This window comes from Protopterus annectens, chromosome 7.part0 (genome assembly GCF_019279795.1).
Source record: "Protopterus annectens isolate FY-2018-M chromosome 7.part0, PAN1.0, whole genome shotgun sequence".
In the NCBI taxonomy this organism is placed as follows: domain Eukaryota; kingdom Metazoa; phylum Chordata; order Ceratodontiformes; family Protopteridae; genus Protopterus; species Protopterus annectens.
This window is the reverse complement of record NC_056739.1, coordinates 1,436,777,345-1,436,798,209: the sequence shown is the minus strand read 5'-3', so window position 1 is coordinate 1,436,798,209 and position 20,865 is coordinate 1,436,777,345.

Here is a 20,865-nt window from a genome sequence, read left to right as displayed (position 1 = left end):
TTGTAGCATTGTCCATATTCAGGCTTGTGTTTTGGGCATAGTTGTTTTTTGTAGAGGCTATGTGTCTAAGCACAAGTTCCAGGCCACCATAATTTAGCCAATGCAATTCCTGCCTTTCAGTGAGAAGGAAGTGTTTGTGGTCATTGACTGATTGGGGTAACCTGGACTACGGCTTGCAGTAAGCATCTCATTGGTTCTTTCGAGCTTTTTTAAAGTTGTTTCAGGTTGTAACTTTCTGTTACTTAAAAGTTAACTTGTGAGTGTTTCTGCCATTTCACACTGAGCTAATCGGAGCAAGAGCAAACCCTGATCTGCTATATATAATATTAAGTATCCTGTTTTTTGCTTATTTTTACTAGTTATTTATAGCACGTTTATTGTCTGTTGCATACATTTCCAGCTAGTTTTACTGTGTGTGAGGTATTAACTAGAAATTTTCTACATTTGTTAAGCACCTGTTTGAGTTTGCTTGCTCTCATTTCCTGCCAAGGAGTGTATCATATAACTCATTTGTTTGCAATTAAAATCAATCTCTGGAGTCTCTTTGCTCCTGTTTCTTTTTAAAACTTTCATTTCATAGCTCACTGTAGCTTTTCCGCTGTGATTAACATTTCTGAAGTTTTTTTCTACCTATGAAGTGTGGGTAGTTGTAGCATTGTCCATATTCAGGCTTGTTTTTTGGGACAAGTTGTTTGTTTGTAGAGGCTGTGTGTCTGAGCACATGTTCCAGGCCATCTTACTTTAGCCAAAGCCATTCTTGTATTTCAGTTAGAGGTGAGAGTTTATGGTCATTGGATGATTTGGGTTACCTGAACAACGGCTTGAAGAAAGCACCTCATTGTTTCTTTTGAACTTTTTTAAAGTTGTTTCAGGTTTCAACTTTCTGTTACCTAAAAGTTAACTTGTGATTGTTTCTGCCATTTCACACAGAGCTAATCGGAGAAAGTGCACTGAGCAAACCCTGATCTGCGATATATAACATTAAGTATCCTGTTTTTTGCTTATATGTATGAGTTATTTATAGCACTTTTATTGTCTGCTGCATAATTGTTTAGCTAGTTTCACTGTGTGTGAGGTATTAACTAGAAATTTTCTACATTTTTTATGCACCTGTTTGGGTTTGTTTGTTCTGATTTCCTGCCAAGGAGTGTGTCATATAACTCATTTGGTTCTTTCGAGCTTTTTTTAAAGTTTTTTCAGATTTTAACTTTCTGTTACTTAAAAGTTAACTTCTGAGTGTTTCTGCCATTTCACACTGAGCTAGTAGGAGCAAGAGCACTGAGCAAACCCTGATCTGTGGTATATAACATTAAGTATCCTGTTTTTTGTGTATTTGTACTAGTTATTTATAGCACTTTTATTGTCTGTTGCTTACTTTTCTAGCTAGTTTTACTGTGTGTGAGGTATTAACTGGAAATAGTCTACATTTGTTGAGCAACTGTTTGGGTTTGTTTGTTCTGATTTCCTGACAAGGAGTGTATCATATAACTCATTTGTTTGCAATTAAAAGCAATCTCTAGAGTCTCCTTGCTCCTTTATCTGTTTAAAATGTTCATTTAAAGGCTTGCTGCTGCTTTTCTGCTATGTCCAACATTTCTGCTCTTTTTTTCTACCTAAGTAGTGTGGGTAGTTTTAGCATTGTCCGTATTCAGGCTTGCATTTTTGGCCTATTTAGCTTTTTGTTTGTAGAGGCTGTGTGTTTGTGCACATGTTCCAGGCCATCTTAGCTTAGCGAAAGCCATTCTTGCATTTCAATGAGAGGGGAGTGTTTAAGGTCATTGGCTCATTTGAGTTACCTGGACTATGGCTTGGAGTAAGCACCTCATTGGTTCTTTCGAGCTTTTTTAAAGTTGTTTCAGATTTCAACTTTCTGTTACTTAAAAAGTTAACTTGTGAGGGTTCCTGCCATTTCACAATGAGGTAATCAGAGGAAGGACACTGAGCAAACCCTGATCTGCAATATATAACATTAAGTATCCTGTTTTTTGCCTATTTTTATGAGTTATTTATAGCACTTTTATTGTCTGCTACATAATATTCTAGCTAGTTTCACTGTGTGTGAGGTATTAACTGGAAATTTTCTAAATTTGTTAAACACCTGTTTGGGTTAATTTGTTCTGATTTCCTCACAAGGAGTGTATCATATAACTTATTTGTTTGCAGTTAAAAGCATTCTCTAGAGTCTCCTTGTTTCTTTATATGTTGCAAACTTTCATTTAACGGCTCACGGCTGCTTTCATGCTGTGATAAACATTTTGCAGTTTTTTTCTATCTAAGTAGTGTGAGTAGTTGTAGCATTGTTCATATTCAGGCTTGCATTTTGGGCTTAGTTGTTTGTTTGTAGAGGCTGTGTGTCTGAGCACATGTTCCAGGCCATCTTACTTTAGCGAATGCCATTCCTGTATTTCAGTTAGAGGTGAGAGTTTATGGTCATTAGATGATTTGGTTGACCTGGACAGCAGCTGGAAGAAAGCATCTCATTAGTTCTTTTGAGCTTTTTTAAAGTTGTTTCAGGTTTCAACTTTCTGTTACCTAAAAGTTAACTTGCGAGTGTTTCTGCCATTTCACACTGAGCTAATCGGAGAAAGTGCACTGAGCAAACCCTGATCTGCGATATATAATATTAAGTATCCTGTTTTGTACTTATATGTATGAGTTATTTATAGCACTTTTATTGCCTGCTGCATACTTTTTTAGCAAGTTTCACTGTGTGTGAGGTATTAACTGGAAATTTTCTACATTTTTTATGCACCTGTTTGAGTTTGTTTGTTCTGATTTCCTGCCAAGGAGTGTATCATATAACTCATTTGTTTGCAGTTAAAAGCATTCTCTAGAGTCTCCTTGCACTTTTATCTGTTTAAAACTTTCATTTAAAGGCTCACTGCTGCTTTTCTGCTGTGATAAACATTTCTGCAGTTTTTTTTCTTCCTAAGTAGTGTGGGTAGTTGTAGCATTGTCCATATTCATGCTTGCGTTTTGGGCTTAGTTCTTTATTTGTAGAGGCTGTGTGTCTGAGCACATGTTCCAGGACATCTTATTTTAGCCTAAGCCATTCTTGCATTTCAGTGAGATAGGAGTGTTTATGGTTATTGACTTATTGGGGTTACCTGGACTATGGCTTGAAGTAAGCACCTCATTCATTCTTTTGAGCTATTTTCAAGTTGCTGCTGGTTTCAACTTTCTGTTACTTAAGAAGTTAACTTGTGAGTTTTTCTGCAATTTCACATTGAGCTAATTGAAGGAAGTGCACAGAGAAAATACTGATCTGATCTGCATTATATCTTTAAGTATCCTGTTTGTTGATTATTTTTATGAGTTATTTATAGCACTTTTTTTCTCTGCTGCATACTTCTCCAGCTAGTTTCACTGTGTGGGAGGTATTAACTGGAAATTTTCTATGTTCTTTAAGCTCCTGCTTGGGTTTGTTTGTTCTGATTTTTTTGCCAAGGAGTGTATCATGTAACTCATTTCTTTGCAAGTCAAAGCAATCTCGAGAGTCTCTTTTCTCCTTTATCTGTCTAAAATGGTCAATTAAAGGCTCACTGCTGCTTTTCTACTGTAATAAACATGTCTGCAGTTTTTTTTCTACCTAAGTAGTGTGGGTAGTTGTAGCATTGTCCATATTCAGGCTTGTGTTTTGGGCATAGTTGTTTGTTTGTAGAGGCTATGTGTCTGAGCACAAGTTCCAGGGCACCATAACTTAGCCAATGACATTTTTGCCTTTCAGTGAGAGGGAAGTGTTTGTGGTCATTGACTGATTGGGGTTACCTGGACTATGGCTTACAGTAAGCACCTCATTGGTTCTTTAGTGGTTTTTTAAAGTTTTTTCAGATTTTAACTTTCTGTTACTTAAAAGTTAACTTCTGAGTGCTTCTGCCATTTCACACTGAGCTAATAGGAGCAAGAGCACTGAGCAAACCCTGATCTGTGGTATATAATATTAAGTATCCTGTTTTTTGTTTATTTGTACTAGTTATTTATAGCACTCTTATTGTCTGTTGCTTACTTTTCTAGCTAGTTTTTCTGTGAGTGAGGTATTAACTGGAAATAGTCTACATTTGTTAAGCACCTGTTTGGGTTTGTTTGTTCTGATTTCCTGCCAAGGAGTGTATCATATAACTGATTTGTTTGCAATTAAAAGCAATCTCTAGAGTCTCTTTGATCTTTTTTCTTTTTTAAACTTTCATTTAATAGCTCACTGTTGCTTTTCCGCTGTGATTAACATTTCTGATGTTTTTTTCTACCTATGAAGTGTGGGTTGTTGTAGCATTGTCCATATTCAGGCTTGTGTTTTAGGACTAGTTGTTTGTTTGTACAGGCTGTCTGTCTGAGGACATGTTCCAGGCCATTGTAGTTTAGTCAAAGCCATTCTTGCATTTCTGTGAGATTGGAGTGTTTATGGTCATTGGCTTATTACGGTTACCTGGACTAAGGCTTGGAGTAAACACCTCACTAGTTCTTGTTAGCTTTTTTAAAGTTGTTGAAGGTTTCACCTTTCTGTTACTTAAAAAGTGAACTTGTGAGTATTTCTGCGATTTCACACTGAGCTAATCAGTGGAAGTGCTCTGAGCAAACCTTGATCTGCGTGATATAACATTAAGTATACTGTTTTTTGCTTATTTGTACAAGTTATTTATAGCACTTTTATTGTCTGCTGCATACTTTTCTAGCTAGTTTCACTGTGTGTGAGATATTAACTGGAAATGTGAGACATTTGTTAAGCATCTGTTTGGGTTTCTTTCTTCTGATTTATTGCCAAGGATTATCAAGAAACTCATTTCTTTGCAATTCAAAGCAATCTATAGTGCCTCCTTGCTCCTTTATCTGTTTAAAACATTAATTTAAAGGCTCACTGCTGCTTTTCTGCTATGTCAAACATTTCTCCACTTTTTTTCTACCTAAGTAGTGTGGGTAGTTTTAGCATTGTCATTATTCAGGCTTGCATTTTTGGCCTAGTTCGCTTTTTGTTTGTAGAGGCTGTGTGTTTGAACACATGTTCCAGGCCATCTTAGTTTAGCGAAAACCATTCTTGCATTTCAGTGAGAGGGGAGTGTTTATGGTCATTGGCTGATTTGGGTTACCTGGACTATGGCTTGGAGTAAGCACCTCATTGGTTCTTTCGAGCTTTTTTAAAGTTGTTTCAGGTTTCATCATTCTTTTACTTAAAACGTTAACTTGTGAGTGTTTCTGCCATTTCACAATGAGGTAATCGGAGGAAGGACACTGAGCAAACCCTGATCTGCAATTTATAACATTAAGTATCCTGTTTTTTTGCTTATTTTTACGAGTTACGTATAGCACTTTTATTGTCTGCTGCATAATATTCCAGCTAGTTTCACTGTGTGTGAGGTATTAACTAGAAATTTTCTAAATTTGTTAAACACCTGTTTGGGTTTATTTGTTCTGATTTCCTCCCAAGGAGTATATCATAGAACATCTTTGTTTGCAGTTAAAAGAATTCTCTAGAGTCTCCTTGCTTCTATATCTTTTTAAAACTTTCATTTAAAGGCTCACTGCTGCTTTTCTGCTGTGGTAAAGATTTTACATTTTTTTATCTACCTAAGTATTGTGGGTTATTGTAGCATTGTCAATATTCAGGCTTGCGTTTTGGGCTTAGTTGTTTGTTTGTTGAGGCTGTGTGTCTGAGCACATGTTCCAGGCCATTTTAGTTTAGCCAAAGCTATTCTTGTATTGCAGTGAGAAGGGAGTGTTTATCGTCATTGGCTGATTGGGGTTACCTGGACAATGGCTTGGAGTAAACACCTCTTTGCTTCTTTCAGGCTTTTTTAAAGTTGTTTCAGGTTTCAACTTTCTGTTACTTAAGAAGTTGTCTTGTGAATATTTCTGCCATTTCACACTGAGCTAATCGGAGGAAGTGCACTGAGTAAACCCTGATCTGCGATATATAACGTTAAGTATCCTGTCTTTTGTTTATTTTTACGAGTTATTTGTAGCACTTTTGTTGTCTGCTGCATACTTTTGTAGCTAGTTTCCCTGTGTGGGAGGTATTAACTGGAAATTTTCTACATTTGTTAAGCACCTGTTTGGGTTTGTCTGTTCTGATTTACTGCCAAGGAGTGTATCTTATTATTTCTTTGCAGTTAAAAGCATTCTCTAGAGTCTCATTGCTCTTTTATCTTTTGAAAACTTTCATTTAAAGGTTAACTGCTTCTTTTCTGCTGTTATACAGATTTCTGCAGGTTTTTTTCTTCCTAGGTAGTGTGGGTAGTTTTAGCATTTTCCATATTCAGGCTTTTGTTTTGAGCCTGTTTTTTTTTTTTTTTTGTAGAGGCTACATGCCAGAACACAATTTCCAGGCCATCATAATTTAGCCAAAACCATTCTTGCATTGCAGTGAGAGTTGAGTGTTTATGGTCATTGGCTGATTAAGGTTACCTGAGCAAATGTTCTCATAAGACTGTAACACCAAAAAATAGCAGTCCTAGTCGCCAAGGATGATGAATAAAATTATTTTATTGTTCCAAACAAAAGTGAGCGCTTTTGTCTACCTATGTAGACTTCATCAGACAAATAAGAACTGGCACCATACTATATTTATAGAACACTTAATTATCTCAATCAACCAATTAATTCATTAAATTGAAAAATTGAGAAATTATGAAAATCATCTGTATTACATTAATTGATTAAAACCACACAGTAAAAAATGTAGTAAACAATATCTAACTTATTAAAAAACTTCTATATATGTTTTACCAATTTCTTATATATGCATGAACTGTTACAGTTCTATACTTTTCCCATAGCTTGTAGCTAACAACTAAAAACTTGTATTTTTAATTTATATTTCTATTTATTTTTATTTTTGTCCTTATGATTGAATATAACCAACCTTGCAGTTAAAAGCATTCTTTAGAGTATCCTTGTTTCTTTATCTGTTTCAAACATTCATTTAAAGGCTCATGGCTGCTTTCATGCTGTGATAAACATTTTGCAGTTTTTTTCTACCTAAGTAGTGTGAGTAGTTGTAGCATTGTCCATATTCTGGCTTGCATTTTCAGCTTAGTTGTTTGTTTGTAGAGGCTGTGTGTCTGAGCACATGTTCCAGGGCATCTTAGTTTAGCCAAAGCCATTCTTTTATTTCAGTTAGAGGTGAGAGTTTATGCTCATTGGATGATTGGGGTTACCTGGACAACAGCTCAGAAAAATCAAGTCATTGGTTCTTTTGAGCTTTTTTAAAGTAGCTTCATGTTTCAACTTTCTGTTTCTTAAAAGTTAACTTGCGAGTGTTTCTGCCATTTCTCACTGAGCTAATCGGAGAAAGTACACTGAGCAAACCCTGATCTGTGATATATAACATTAAGTATCCTGTTTTTTGCTTGTATTTACAAGTTATTTATAGCACTTTTGTTGTCTGCTGCATACTTTTCTAACTAGTTTCACTGTGTGTGATGTATTAACTGGAAATTTTCTACATTTTTTATGCACCTGTTTGGGTTTGTTTGTTATGATTTCCTGCCAAGGAGTGTATCATATAACTCATTTGTTTGCAGTTAAAAGCATTCTCTAGAGTCTCCTTGCACTTTTATCTTTTTAAAACTTTAATTTAAAGGCTCACTGCTGCTTTTCTGCTGTGTTAAACATTTCTGCAGTTTTTTTCTACCTAAGTAGTGTGGGTAGTTGCAGCATTGTCCATATTCAGGCTTGCATTTTGGGCTTAGCTGTTTGTTTGTAAAGACTGTGTCTGATTTATTGCCAAGGATTATCATGAAACTCATTTGTTTGCAATTCAAAGCAATCTCTAGAGTCTCCTTGCTCCTTTAGCTGTTTAAAACATTTATTTAAAGGCTCGCTGCTGCTTTTCTGCTATGTCAAACATTTCTGCACTTTTTTTCTACGAAAGTAGTGTGTGTAGTTTTAACATTGCACGTATTCAGTTTTGCATTTTTGGCCTAGTTAGCTTTTTGTTTGTAGAAGCTGTGTGTTTGAGCACATGTTCCAGGCCATCTTAGTTTAGCGAAAGCCATTCTTGCATTTCAATGAGAGGGGAGTGTTTATGGTCATTGGCTGATTTGGGTTACCTGGACTATGGCTTGGAGTAAGCACCTCACTGGTTCTTTTGAGCTTTTTTAAATTTGTTTCAGGTTTCAACTTTCTGTTACTTAAAAAGTGAACTTGTGTGTGTTTCTGCCATTTCACACTGAGGTAATCAGAGGAAGGACACTGAGCAAACCCTGATCTGCAATATATAACATTAATTATCATGATTTTTGTTTATTTTTACGAGTGATTTATAGCAATTTTATTGTCTGCTTCATAGTTTTCTAGCTAGTTTCACTGTGTGTGAGGTATTAATTGGAAATTATCTAAATTTGTTAAACACCTGTTTGGGTTTATTTGTTCTGATTTTCTCACAAGGAGTATATCATATAGCATATTTGTTTGCAGTTAAAGAATTCTCTAGAGTCTCCTTGATTTTTTATCTGTTTAAAACTTTCATTTAAAGGCTCACTGCTGCTTTTCTGCTGTGATAAAGATTTTACAGTTTTTTATCTACCTACGTATTGTGGGTAATTGTAGCATTGTCCATATTCAGGCTAGCGTTTTGGGCTTAGTTATTTGTTTGTAGAGGCTGTGTGTCTGAGCACATGTTCCAGGCCATTGTAGTTTAGCCAAAGCTATTCTTGCATTTCTGTGAGATTGGAGTGTTTATGGTCATTTTCTGATTACGGTTACCTGGACTACGGCTTGGAGTAAACACCTCACTAGTTCTTTTTAGCTTTTTTTAAAGTTGTTGAAGGTTTCACCTTTCTGTTACTTAAAAAGTTAACTTGTGAGTATTTCTGCCATTTCACACTGAGCTAATCGGAGGAAGTGCACTGAGCAAATCCTGATCTGTGATATACAACATTAAGTATCCTGTTTCTTGCTTATTTTTTACGAGTTATTTATAGCACTTATATTGTCTGCTGCATACTTTTCTTGCTAGTTTCACTGTGTGTGAGGTATTAACTGGAAATCTTCATTTGTTATGCACCTGATTGGGTTTGTTTGTTCTGATTTCCTGCCAAGGAGTGTATCATATAACTCATTTGTTTGCAGTTAAAAGCATTCTCTTGAGTCTCCTTGCACTTATATCTGTTTAAAACTTTCACTTAAAGGCTCACTGCTGCTTTTCTGCTGTGATAAACATTTCTGCAGTTTTTTTTCTACCTAAGTATTGTTGGTAGTTTTAGCATTGTCCATATTCAGACTTGTGTTTTGGGCCTAGTTGCTTGTTTGTAGAGGCTGTGTGTCTGACCACAAGTTGCAGGCCATCGTAATTTAGCCAAAGCCATTCTTGCATTTCAGTGAGAGGGGAGTGTGTATGGTCATTGGCTGATAAGGGTTACCTGGACTACTGCTTTGAGTAAACACCTCATTGGTTCTTTAGATTTTTTTTAAAGTTGTTGCAGGTTTCAACTTTCTGTTACTTAAGAAGTTATCTTGGGCGTATTTCTGCCATTTCACACTGAGCTGATCAGAGGAAGTGCACTGAGCGAACCCTGATCTGCGATATATAACTAAGTATCCTGTTTTTTGCTTATTTTTATGCGTTATTTATAGCACTTTTATTGTCTGCTGCATACTTTTCTAGCTAGTTTCACTGTGTGAGAGATTAACTGGAATTTTTTTACATTTGTTAAGCACCCGTTTGCTTGTTTTTTTTCTGATTTCTTGCCAAGGACTGTATCATATTACTTATTTGTTTACAGTTAAAAGCATTCTCTAGAGTCTCCTTGCTTCTTTATCTTTTTCAAACTTTCATTTAAAGGCTCACTGCTGCTTTTCTGCTGTGATAAAAATGTTGCAGTTTTTTTCTACTTAAGTAGTGTGAGTAGTTGTAGCATTTTCCATAGTCAGGCTTGTGTTTTGGGCTTAGTTGTTTGTTTGTATAGACTGTGTCTGAGAACATGTTCCAGGCCATCTTATTTTAGCAAAAGCCATTCTTGCATTTCAGTGAGATGGGAGTGTTTATGGTCATTGGCTGACTGGCATTACCTGGACAACGGCGTGGAGTAAGCAACTAAATGGTTCATTCGAGATTTTTTAAAGTGGTTTCAGGTTTCAACTTTTTATTAGTTAAAAGTTAACTTGTGAGTGTTTCTGCCATTTCACACTGAGCTAATTGGAGCAAGGGCACTGAGCGAACTCTGATCTGCTATATGTAACAGTAAGTATCCTGTTTTTTGCACTTTTATTGTCTGCTGCATACTTTTCTAGCTAGTTTCAGTGTGTGTGAGGTATTAACTGCAAATTTTCTACATTTGTTAAACACCTGTTTGGGTTTGTTTGTTCTGATTTCCTGACAAGGAATGTGTCATATAACTCATTTGTTTGCAGTTTAAGGCATACTCTAGAGTCTCCCTGCTCCTTTATCTTTTTAAAACTTTCAATTAAAGGCTCACTGCAACTTCTCTGCTGTGATAAAAATTTCTGCAGTTTTTGTTCTACCTAAGCAGTGTGGGTAATTGTAGCATTGTCCATATTCATGGTTATGTTTTGTGCCTAGTTATTTGTTTGTAGAGGCTGTGTGTCAGAGCACATGTTCCAGGCCATCTTAGTTTAGCCAAAGCCATTCCTGCATTTCAGTGAGAGGGGAGTGTTTCCGGTCATTGGCTGATTAGGCTTACCTGGACTATGGCTTAGAGTAAACACCTTATTGGTTCCTTCAAACTTTTTTAAAGTTGTTTCAAGTTTCACCTTTCTGTTACTTAAGAAGTTAACTTGTGAGTGTTTCTTAAATTTCACACTGAGCTATTCGGAGGAAGGGCACTGAGCATACCCTGATCTGTGGTATATAACATTAAGTATCCTGTTTTTTCCTTATTTCATGGAGTTATTTATAGCACTTTTATCATTTGCTGCATACTTTTCTAGCTAGTTTTACCGTGTGTGAGGTATTAATTTAAAATTTTCTACATTTGTTAATCACCTGTTTGGGTTTGTTTGTTCTGATTTCCTGCCAAGGAGTGTATCATATAACTGATTTGTTTGCAATTAAAAGCAATCTCTAGAGTCTCTTTGATCTTTTTTTCTTTTTTAAACTTTCATTTAATAGCTCACTGTTGCTTTTCCGCTGTGATTAACATTTCTGATGTTTTTTTCTACCTATGAAGTGTGGGTTGTTGTAGCATTGTCCATATTCAGGCTTGTGTTTTAGGACTAGTTGTTTGTTTGTACAGGCTGTCGGTCTGAGGACATGTTCCAGGCCATTGTAGTTTAGTCAAAGCCATTCTTGCATTTCTGTGAGATTGGAGTGTTTATGGTCATTGGCTTATTACGGTTACCTGGACTACGGCTTGGAGTAAACACCTCACTAGTTCTTGTTAGCTTTTTTAAAGTTGTTGAAGGTTTCACCTTTCTGTTACTTAAAAAGTTAACTTGTGAGTATTTCTGCTATTTCACACTGAGCTAATCAGTGGAAGTGCTCTGAGCAAACCCTGATCTGCGTGATATAACATTAAGTATACTGTTTTTTGCTTATTTGTACAAGTTATTTATAGCACTTTTATTGCCTGCTGCATACTTTTCTAGCTAGTTTCACTGTGTGTGAGATATTAACTGGAAATTTGAGACATTTGTTAAGCATCTGTTTGGGTTTCTTTCTTCTGATTTATTGCCAAGGATTATCAAGAAACTCATTTCTTTGCAATTCAAAGCAATCTATAGTGTCTCCTTGCTCCTTTATCTGTTTAAAACATTAATTTAAAGGCTCACTGCTGCTTTTCTGCTATGTCAAACATTTCTGCACTTTTTTTCTACCTAAGTAGTGTGGGTAGTTTTAGCATTGTCATTATTCAGGCTTGCATTTTTGGCCTAGTTCGCTTTTTGTTTGTAGAGGCTGTGTGTTTGAACACATGTTCCAGGCCATCTTAGTTTAGCGAAAACCATTCTTGCATTTCAGTGAGAGGGGAGTGTTTATGGTCATTGGCTGATTTGGGTTACCTGGACTATGGTTTGGAGTAAGCACCTCATTGGTTCTTTCGAGCTTTTTTAAAGTTGTTTCAGGTTTCATCATTCTTTTACTTAAAACGTTAACTTGTGAGTGTTTCTGCCATTTCACAATGAGGTAATCGGAGGAAGGACACTGAGCAAACCCTGATCTGCAATTTATAACATTAAGTATCCTGTTTTTTTGCTTATTTTTACGAGTTACGTATAGCACTTTTATTGTCTGCTGCATAATATTCCAGCTAGTTTCACTGTGTGTGAGGTATTAACTAGAAATTTTCTAAATTTGTTAAACACCTGTTTGGGTTTATTTGTTCTGATTTCCTCCCAAGGAGTATATCATAGAACATCTTTGTTTGCAGTTAAAAGAATTCTCTAGAGTCTCCTTGCTTCTATATCTTTTTAAAACTTTCATTTAAAGGCTCACTGCTGCTTTTCTGCTGTGGTAAAGATTTTACAATTTTTTTTATCTACCTAGGTATTGTGGGTAATTGTAGCATTGTCAATATTCAGGCTTGCGTTTTGGGCTTAGTTGTTTGTTTGTTGAGGCTGTGTGTCTGAGCACATGTTCCAGGCCATTTTAGTTTAGCCAAAGCTATTCTTGTATTGCAGTGAGAAGGGAGTGTTTATCGTCATTGGCTGATTGGGGTTACCTGGACAATGGCTTGGAGTAAACACCTCTTTGCTTCTTTCAGGCTTTTTTAAAGTTGTTTCAGGTTTCAACTTTCTGTTACTTAAGAAGTTGTCTTGTGAGTATTTCTGCCATTTCACACTGAGCTAATCGGAGGAAGTGCACTGAGCAAATCCTGATCTGTGATATACAACATTAAGTATCCTGTTTCTTGCTTATTTTTTACGAGTTATTTATAGCACTTATATTGTCTGCTGCATACTTTTCTTGCTAGTTTCACTGTGTGTGAGGTATTAACTGGAAATCTTCATTTGTTATGCACCTGATTGGGTTTGTTTGTTCTGATTTCCTGCCAAGGAGTGTATCATATAACTCATTTGTTTGCAGTTAAAAGCATTCTCTTGAGTCTCCTTGCACTTATATCTGTTTAAAACTTTCACTTAAAGGCTCACTGCTGCTTTTCTGCTGTGATAAACATTTCTGCAGTTTTTTTTCTACCTAAGTATTGTTGGTAGTTTTAGCATTGTCCATATTCAGACTTGTGTTTTGGGCCTAGTTGCTTGTTTGTAGAGGCTGTGTGTCTGACCACAAGTTGCAGGCCATCGTAATTTAGCCAAAGCCATTCTTGCATTTCAGTGAGAGGGGAGTGTGTATGGTCATTGGCTGATAAGGGTTACCTGGACTACTGCTTTGAGTAAACACCTCATTGGTTCTTTAGATTTTTTTTAAAGTTGTTGCAGGTTTCAACTTTCTGTTACTTAAGAAGTTATCTTGGGTGTATTTCTGCCATTTCACACTGAGCTGATCAGAGGAAGTGCACTGAGCGAACCCTGATCTGCGATATATAACATTAATTATCATGATTTTTGTTTATTTTTACGAGTGATTTATAGCAATTTTATTGTCTGCTTCATAGTTTTCTAGCTAGTTTCACTGTGTGTGAGGTATTAATTGGAAATTATCTAAATTTGTTAAATACCTGTTTGGGTTTATTTGTTCTGATTTTCTCACAAGGAGTATATCATATAGCATATTTGTTTGCAGTTAAAGAATTCTCTAGAGTCTCCTTGATTTTTTATCTGTTTAAAACTTTCATTTAAAGGCTCACTGCTGCTTTTCTGCTGTGATAAAGATTTTACAGTTTTTTATCTACCTACGTATTGTGGGTAATTGTAGCATTGTCCATATTCAGGCTAGCGTTTTGGGCTTAGTTATTTGTTTGTAGAGGCTGTGTGTCTGAGCACATGTTCCAGGCCATTGTAGTTTAGCCAAAGCTATTCTTGCATTTCTGTGAGATTGGAGTGTTTATGGTCATTTTCTGATTACGGTTACCTGGACTACGGCTTGGAGTAAACACCTCACTAGTTCTTTTTAGCTTTTTTTAAAGTTGTTGAAGGTTTCACCTTTCTGTTACTTAAAAAGTTAACTTGTGAGTATTTCTGCTATTTCACACTGAGCTAATCGGAGGAAGTGCACTGAGCAAATCCTGATCTGTGATATACAACATTAAGTATCCTGTTTCTTGCTTATTTTTTACGAGTTATTTATAGCACTTATATTGTCTGCTGCATACTTTTCTTGCTAGTTTCACTGTGTGTGAGGTATTAACTGGAAATCTTCATTTGTTATGCACCTGATTGGGTTTGTTTGTTCTGATTTCCTGCCAAGGAGTGTATCATATAACTCATTTGTTTGCAGTTAAAAGCATTCTCTTGAGTCTCCTTGCACTTATATCTGTTTAAAACTTTCACTTAAAGGCTCACTGCTGCTTTTCTGCTGTGATAAACATTTCTGCAGTTTTTTTTCTACCTAAGTATTGTTGGTAGTTTTAGCATTGTCCATATTCAGACTTGTGTATTGGGCCTAGTTGCTTGTTTGTAGAGGCTGTGTGTCTGACCACAAGTTGCAGGCCATCGTAATTTAGCCAAAGCCATTCTTGCATTTCAGTGAGAGGGGAGTGTGTATGGTCATTGGCTGATAAGGGTTACCTGGACTACTGCTTTGAGTAAACACCTCATTGGTTCTTTAGATTTTTTTTAAAGTTGTTGCAGGTTTCAACTTTCTGTTACTTAAGAAGTTATCTTGGGCGTATTTCTGCCATTTCACACTGAGCTGATCAGAGGAAGTGCACTGAGCGAACCCTGATCTGCGATATATAACTAAGTATCCTGTTTTTTGCTTATTTTTATGTTATTTATAGCACTTTTATTGTCTGCTGCATACTTTTCTAGCTAGTTTCACTGTGTGAGAGATTAACTGGAATTTTTTTACATTTGTTAAGCACCCGTTTGCTTGTTTTTTTTCTGATTTCTTGCCAAGGACTGTATCATATTACTTATTTGTTTACAGTTAAAAGCATTCTCTAGAGTCTCCTTGCTTCTTTATCTTTTTCAAACTTTCATTTAAAGGCTCACTGCTGCTTTTCTGCTGTGATAAAAATGTTGCAGTTTTTTTCTACTTAAGTAGTGTGAGTAGTTGTAGCATTTTCCATAGTCAGGCTTGTGTTTTGGGCTTAGTTGTTTGTTTGTATAGACTGTGTCTGAGAACATGTTCCAGGCCATCTTATTTTAGCAAAAGCCATTCTTGCATTTCAGTGAGATGGGAGTGTTTATGGTCATTGGCTGACTGGCATTACCTGGACAACGGCGAGTAAGCAACTAAATGGTTCATTCGAGATTTTTAAAGTGGTTTCAGGTTTCAACTTTTTATTAGTTAAAAGTTAACTTGTGAGTGTTTCTGCCATTTCACACTGAGCTAATTGGAGCAAGGGCACTGAGCGAACTCTGATCTGCTATATGTAACAGTAAGTATCCTGTTTTTTGCACTTTTATTGTCTGCTGCATACTTTTCTAGCTAGTTTCAGTGTGTGTGAGGTATTAACTGCAAATTTTCTACATTTGTTAAACACCTGTTTGGGTTTGTTTGTTCTGATTTCCTGACAAGGAATGTGTCATATAACTCATTTGTTTGCAGTTTAAGGCATACTCTAGAGTCTCCTGCTCCTTTATCTTTTTAAAACTTTCAATTAAAGGCTCACTGCAACTTCTCTGCTGTGATAAAAATTTCTGCAGTTTTTGTTCTACCTAAGCAGTGTGGGTAATTGTAGCATTGTCCATATTCATGGTTATGTTTTGTGCCTAGTTATTTGTTTGTAGAGGCTGTGTGTCAGAGCACATGTTCCAGGCCATCTTAGTTTAGCCAAAGCCATTCCTGCATTTCAGTGAGAGGGGAGTGTTTCCGGTCATTGGCTGATTAGGCTTACCTGGACTATGGCTTAGAGTAAACACCTTATTGGTTCCTTCAAACCTTTTTAAAGTTGTTTCAAGTTTCACCTTTCTGTTACTTAAGAAGTTAACTTGTGAGTGTTTCTTAAATTTCACACTGAGCTATTCGGAGGAAGGGCACTGAGCATACCCTGATCTGTGGTATATAACATTAAGTATCCTGTTTTTTCCTTATTTCATGGAGTTATTTATAGCACTTTTATCGTTTGCTGCATACTTTTCTAGCTAGTTTTACCGTGTGTGTGAGGTATTAATTCAAAATTTTCTACATTTGTTAATCACCTGTTTGGGTTTGTTTCTTCTGATTTCCTGCCAAGGAGTGTGTAATATAACTTATTTGTTTGCAGTTAAAAGCATTCTCTAGAGTCTCCTTGCTCCTTTAGCTGTTTAAAACATTCATTTAAAAGCTCACTGCTGCTTTTATGCTGTGATAAACATTTCTGCACTTTTTTCCACCTAAGTAGTGTGGGTAGTTGTAGCGTTGTCTGTATTCAGTCTTGCATTTTGGGCCTAGTTGTTTGTTTGTTGAGGCTGTGTATTTGAGGACATGTTCCAGGCCATGTTAGTTTAGCCAAAGCCATTCTTGCATTTCAGTGAGAGGGGAGTGTTTATAGTCATTGGCTGATTGGGGTTACCTGGACTATGGCTTGGAGTAACTACCACATTGGTTCTTTTGAGCTTTTTTAAAGTTGTTGCATGTTTCACCTTTCTGTTACTTAAGAATTTAACTTGTGAGTGTTTCTTCCATTTCACACTGAGGTAATCAGAGGAAGGACTCTGAACACACCCTGATCTGTGATATATAACATTAAGTATCCTGTTTTTTGCTTATTTTTATGAGTTATTGTATATAGTTTCATAGTATAGTACTAGGCTATCTGCCCTAGGGCATTTATAAGCCTAGAACTTCAAAACCACAGCCAGGAAATGTCACCAGCAGCCCGAATAATAATCCTTTATTAGAATCTGGCACCACACGTATAAAACAAGCGCTTTCGCTCGGTAAAATACCGAGCTTTTTCAAGTTGTTCTTACAATCAAATAGTCCATGTTATATACTGAAGTAAAGGATCACATGATTAATTTAAATTAATTAATTCAATTAAGTAATTCGGTTAAAAGTCACGAAACACCATTCCTATTAAAAAATGTGGAGAGTCGTGAATAAAACTGTAAACATATTTAAAAAGGTGTGTTAAACACAGTCTGCCTAAAATTTAAGCATACAAAAAATGCTTGTGAAGACACTGATATGTCTTACTTAAATCGTTGAACAAGCATCCAAAAATGGTTACAATTTTATCCCTCTAACATTAAGAGGTGTATACATACAACAAACCATGACTAGGGTAATGTTACTAGTTCATGAAGTTGTGAACAATTCAATAACCTGTTATTTAATAAATATAAGCATGGTCTAAAAAATACGAATATTGTGTTAAAATCTTTGTAGAATCATTTAGTCAATAAGAATAGATAATAAAAAAACAATGAACAATCAATAAAAATTATTAAAAAATATATATAAATAAATAAACAATAAAACATTAAAACAGTCGCCACATAGTACAGCACAACCAAATGGAAATATGTGTATACATCAATATTAGCAGTGTCCTCAAACTTAGGATGGCTCGACTATAGTTTCAACCTTGGGTCTGACTTGGTCCTAACTAGGTTATATTATCATTAAAACAAATTTATAAAAACAAATTTATAAGCACTTTTCATTGTGCAACACATGTATACACCGATCTCTGTCAGAAAGTTACGTTCCCACATTGTGGAAAGTCTCACATATAATTCCCCTCCACAAAGGCGGACCCTCTGCAGAACTAACCAATTACCGCCCCATAGCTATTCTCTCTCCACTCTCCAAAATACTAGAGAGATGCATACACTCTCAGGTCTCACACTACCTCCTTACTAACAACCTCCTTTCCAGTACTCAGCATGGTTTCCGACCAAACCATAGCACCACCACTGCCTTACTCTCCTTTACTAACACTATCCTTCAGCATAAAAACAATGGCTATCTCTCCTCTGCTACTTTCCTAGACCTATCTAAAACATTTGACATGGTCCCACACAAACAACTTATCTCTGTCCTCAATAACCTATCCTTCTCACAATCAGTCACCAACTGGTTTCAGAGTTACCTGTCTGACCGCCAACAATCTGTTGTATGGCAGAATGACATATCTCCCCAACTACCTGTCTCCATAGGGGTTCCCCAAGGATCCATCCTTGGACCCCTACTTTTCTCTGTTTACACCAATAATCTAGCCTCTGCCACCAAACATGGCACACTCATCCAATACGCAGATGACTAAACCATCATCTGCTCAGCTCAGTCCCTACCCAAACTGCAAAAAGTTACACAGGAAGCCGTTTCCTCTGTTGAAACATGGTTATCCGATGCCCAATTAATACTCAACCCAAACAAAACTAAACTACTCATCTTCCAACCCACCAAATATACTCAAAACAACTCTCACTTTAACATCACAGCAAAAGACAACACCACTATATACCCAACTGAACACACCAAATTGCTAGGAGTGGAAATAGACAATAAACTAAAATTTGACATTCACATATCCATGACTATAAAAAACGTCCACAAAAAACTAGGAGCATTATACAGAAATAAACAATTTCTCACCAAAGCAGCAAAGATTTCAATAGCAAATTCCCACCTTATCTCCACCCTACTTTATGCCTCTCCAGTATATACCAACCTAAGGCAATGTGATCCAAACAAGCTAGAGACCTGCTACAACAAAATCACCAAATTCGCCACAGGGGCATCCTACTGTAGTCACCACTGTCTCTCACTTGCTGAACTGGGCTGGCTTGAACTCTCTCACCTCCTTCAGTGGTATCAACTCTCACTCGCCCACAAACTAGTAAACCATCCACTAAATGTCCCATCCCTCCAGAATCTACTCCAACCCTATCGCACCACCAGACCACTAAGATCCAGCAACAAAAATCACTTGCAGATCACTAAAGCCAATAACTCTGCTGGTGAAGCACTATTCTCTTGTGCCATAGCCAAATTATGGAACTCAGTCTCACCCACAATTACCTCCGTACCATCATGCACCAATTTCAAAACTTTATTAAAAGCGCACCTAAAAACATGCTGGCTATGCCCTTGCAACTCCCACTCTAATATCGTCCACCCCATCCAACTACTACCTTTCTCTCACCTCCACTAACTACCTTGATGATAGCAAGCTCAGATGCTCATAAGCCTAGTACTTATTATACAGCAGGAACTTCTCATTGTTACATTTGTTAATGCCTGTTATGTACTTTACAGATAAAGATTCTAGTTGTCTACTGATGTACTATGTTCTTCATCTGTAAATATGTTGTAAGTAATTTCTGTGTTAAATTGTTAATCGCTATGTAATCCAATGTAACTACTGTCTGTTTATTTTACTGTGGAGCTTTTCTCCCCGGGCCTCCTCAGAAAATGGACCCACGTCCAGTCGGACACTCCCGGTCAACAAATTTAAATAAATAAAATAAATAAATAAATAAAACTTCATGAACTAGTAACATTACCCTAGTCATGGTTTGTTGTATGTATACACCTCTTAATGTTAGAGGGATAAAATTGTAACCATTTTTGGATGCTTGTTCAACGATTTAAGTAAGGCATATCAGTGTCTTCACAAGCATTTTTTGTATGCTTAAATTTTAGGCAGACTGTGTTTAACACACCTTTTTAAATATGTTTACAGTTTTATTCACGACTCTCCACACTTTTTAATAGGAATGGTGTTTCGTGACTTTTAACCAAATTACTTAATTGAATTAATTAATTTAAATTAATCATGTGATCCTTTACTTCAGTATATAACATGGACTATTTGATTGTAAGAACAACTTGAAAAAACTCGGTATTTTACCGAGTGAAAGCGCTTGTTTTATACGTGTGGTGCCAGAGTCTAATAAAGGATTATTATTCTGGCTGCTGGTGACGTTTCCTGGCTGTGGTTTTGAAGTTCTTGGTTTCATTACATTCATTTCTTGGATCATTTATAAGCCTAGCCAAAGTGTATGTGGCTTTCACCACCCCATGTAATGATACAAAAGTGTACAAATTAAATTAAATTTAGTTTACTGTGCCTCTGTCTAGCAATGACACAGAGATGACCCCCGGGGTAAACCTACGATCACCCATCCATTCGTCCAGATTTCTCTTGAAGAGAGTCAGCGAGGGGCTCTGCCTAACATGGACAGGTTTCCTGTGCCAGAGTGCGGGAAGCCTCTGGGTTATGGATCTGTCCCTCCAGCATGTCCTATTCATATTTGTGCTGAGGTTTAGATCTTCAGCTCTCGTGGCTCTGATGGATTTGGATTTTTTGAGGTGGAGCATGTCCATTAATTCTGAATTGGACATGGCCTTGTACGTAAGACACAGATCACCTCTGAGCAGGCGGTATGCTACTGAATAGAGCTGGAGCTTTTTTAGTCTGGCAGCATATGACATATGCTGGAGACCCTTGATCCTCTTGGTAAGGTACTTTTGGGGTCTCTCCAGCTGCTGCATGTGCCGGGTGAGGTACATACCAAATGGGGCATTGTACTCAATCATAGGCCTGATAAGGGAGGAATATAAGGGTACAATGACATCCTTTGATCTGGATATGAATCCCTTCATGATAAGGTGGGCAAGGTAGAAGGTCTTTCTAACCACTTTGGTGATGTGGGTGTCAAATGAGAGGTCACTGTCAACTTGGGTCCCCAGGTCTCTGATTACTTTTTCCGTACTTAATGGATTACCACCTATGTGGTAATTTGTGGGTACTTCGTTTTTTCCAAAGGGGATGACTATACATTTTTTGGCATTTAGTTTAAGGCCATGACTCTGGCACCAGTCGTCTGTTTCTGTGAGGCCCTTCTGGAGGATGCATGTGTCAGCTGGTGTATCGACTATGGCGCCTAGATTGCAGTCGTCTGTGAACTTTGTCAGCCACA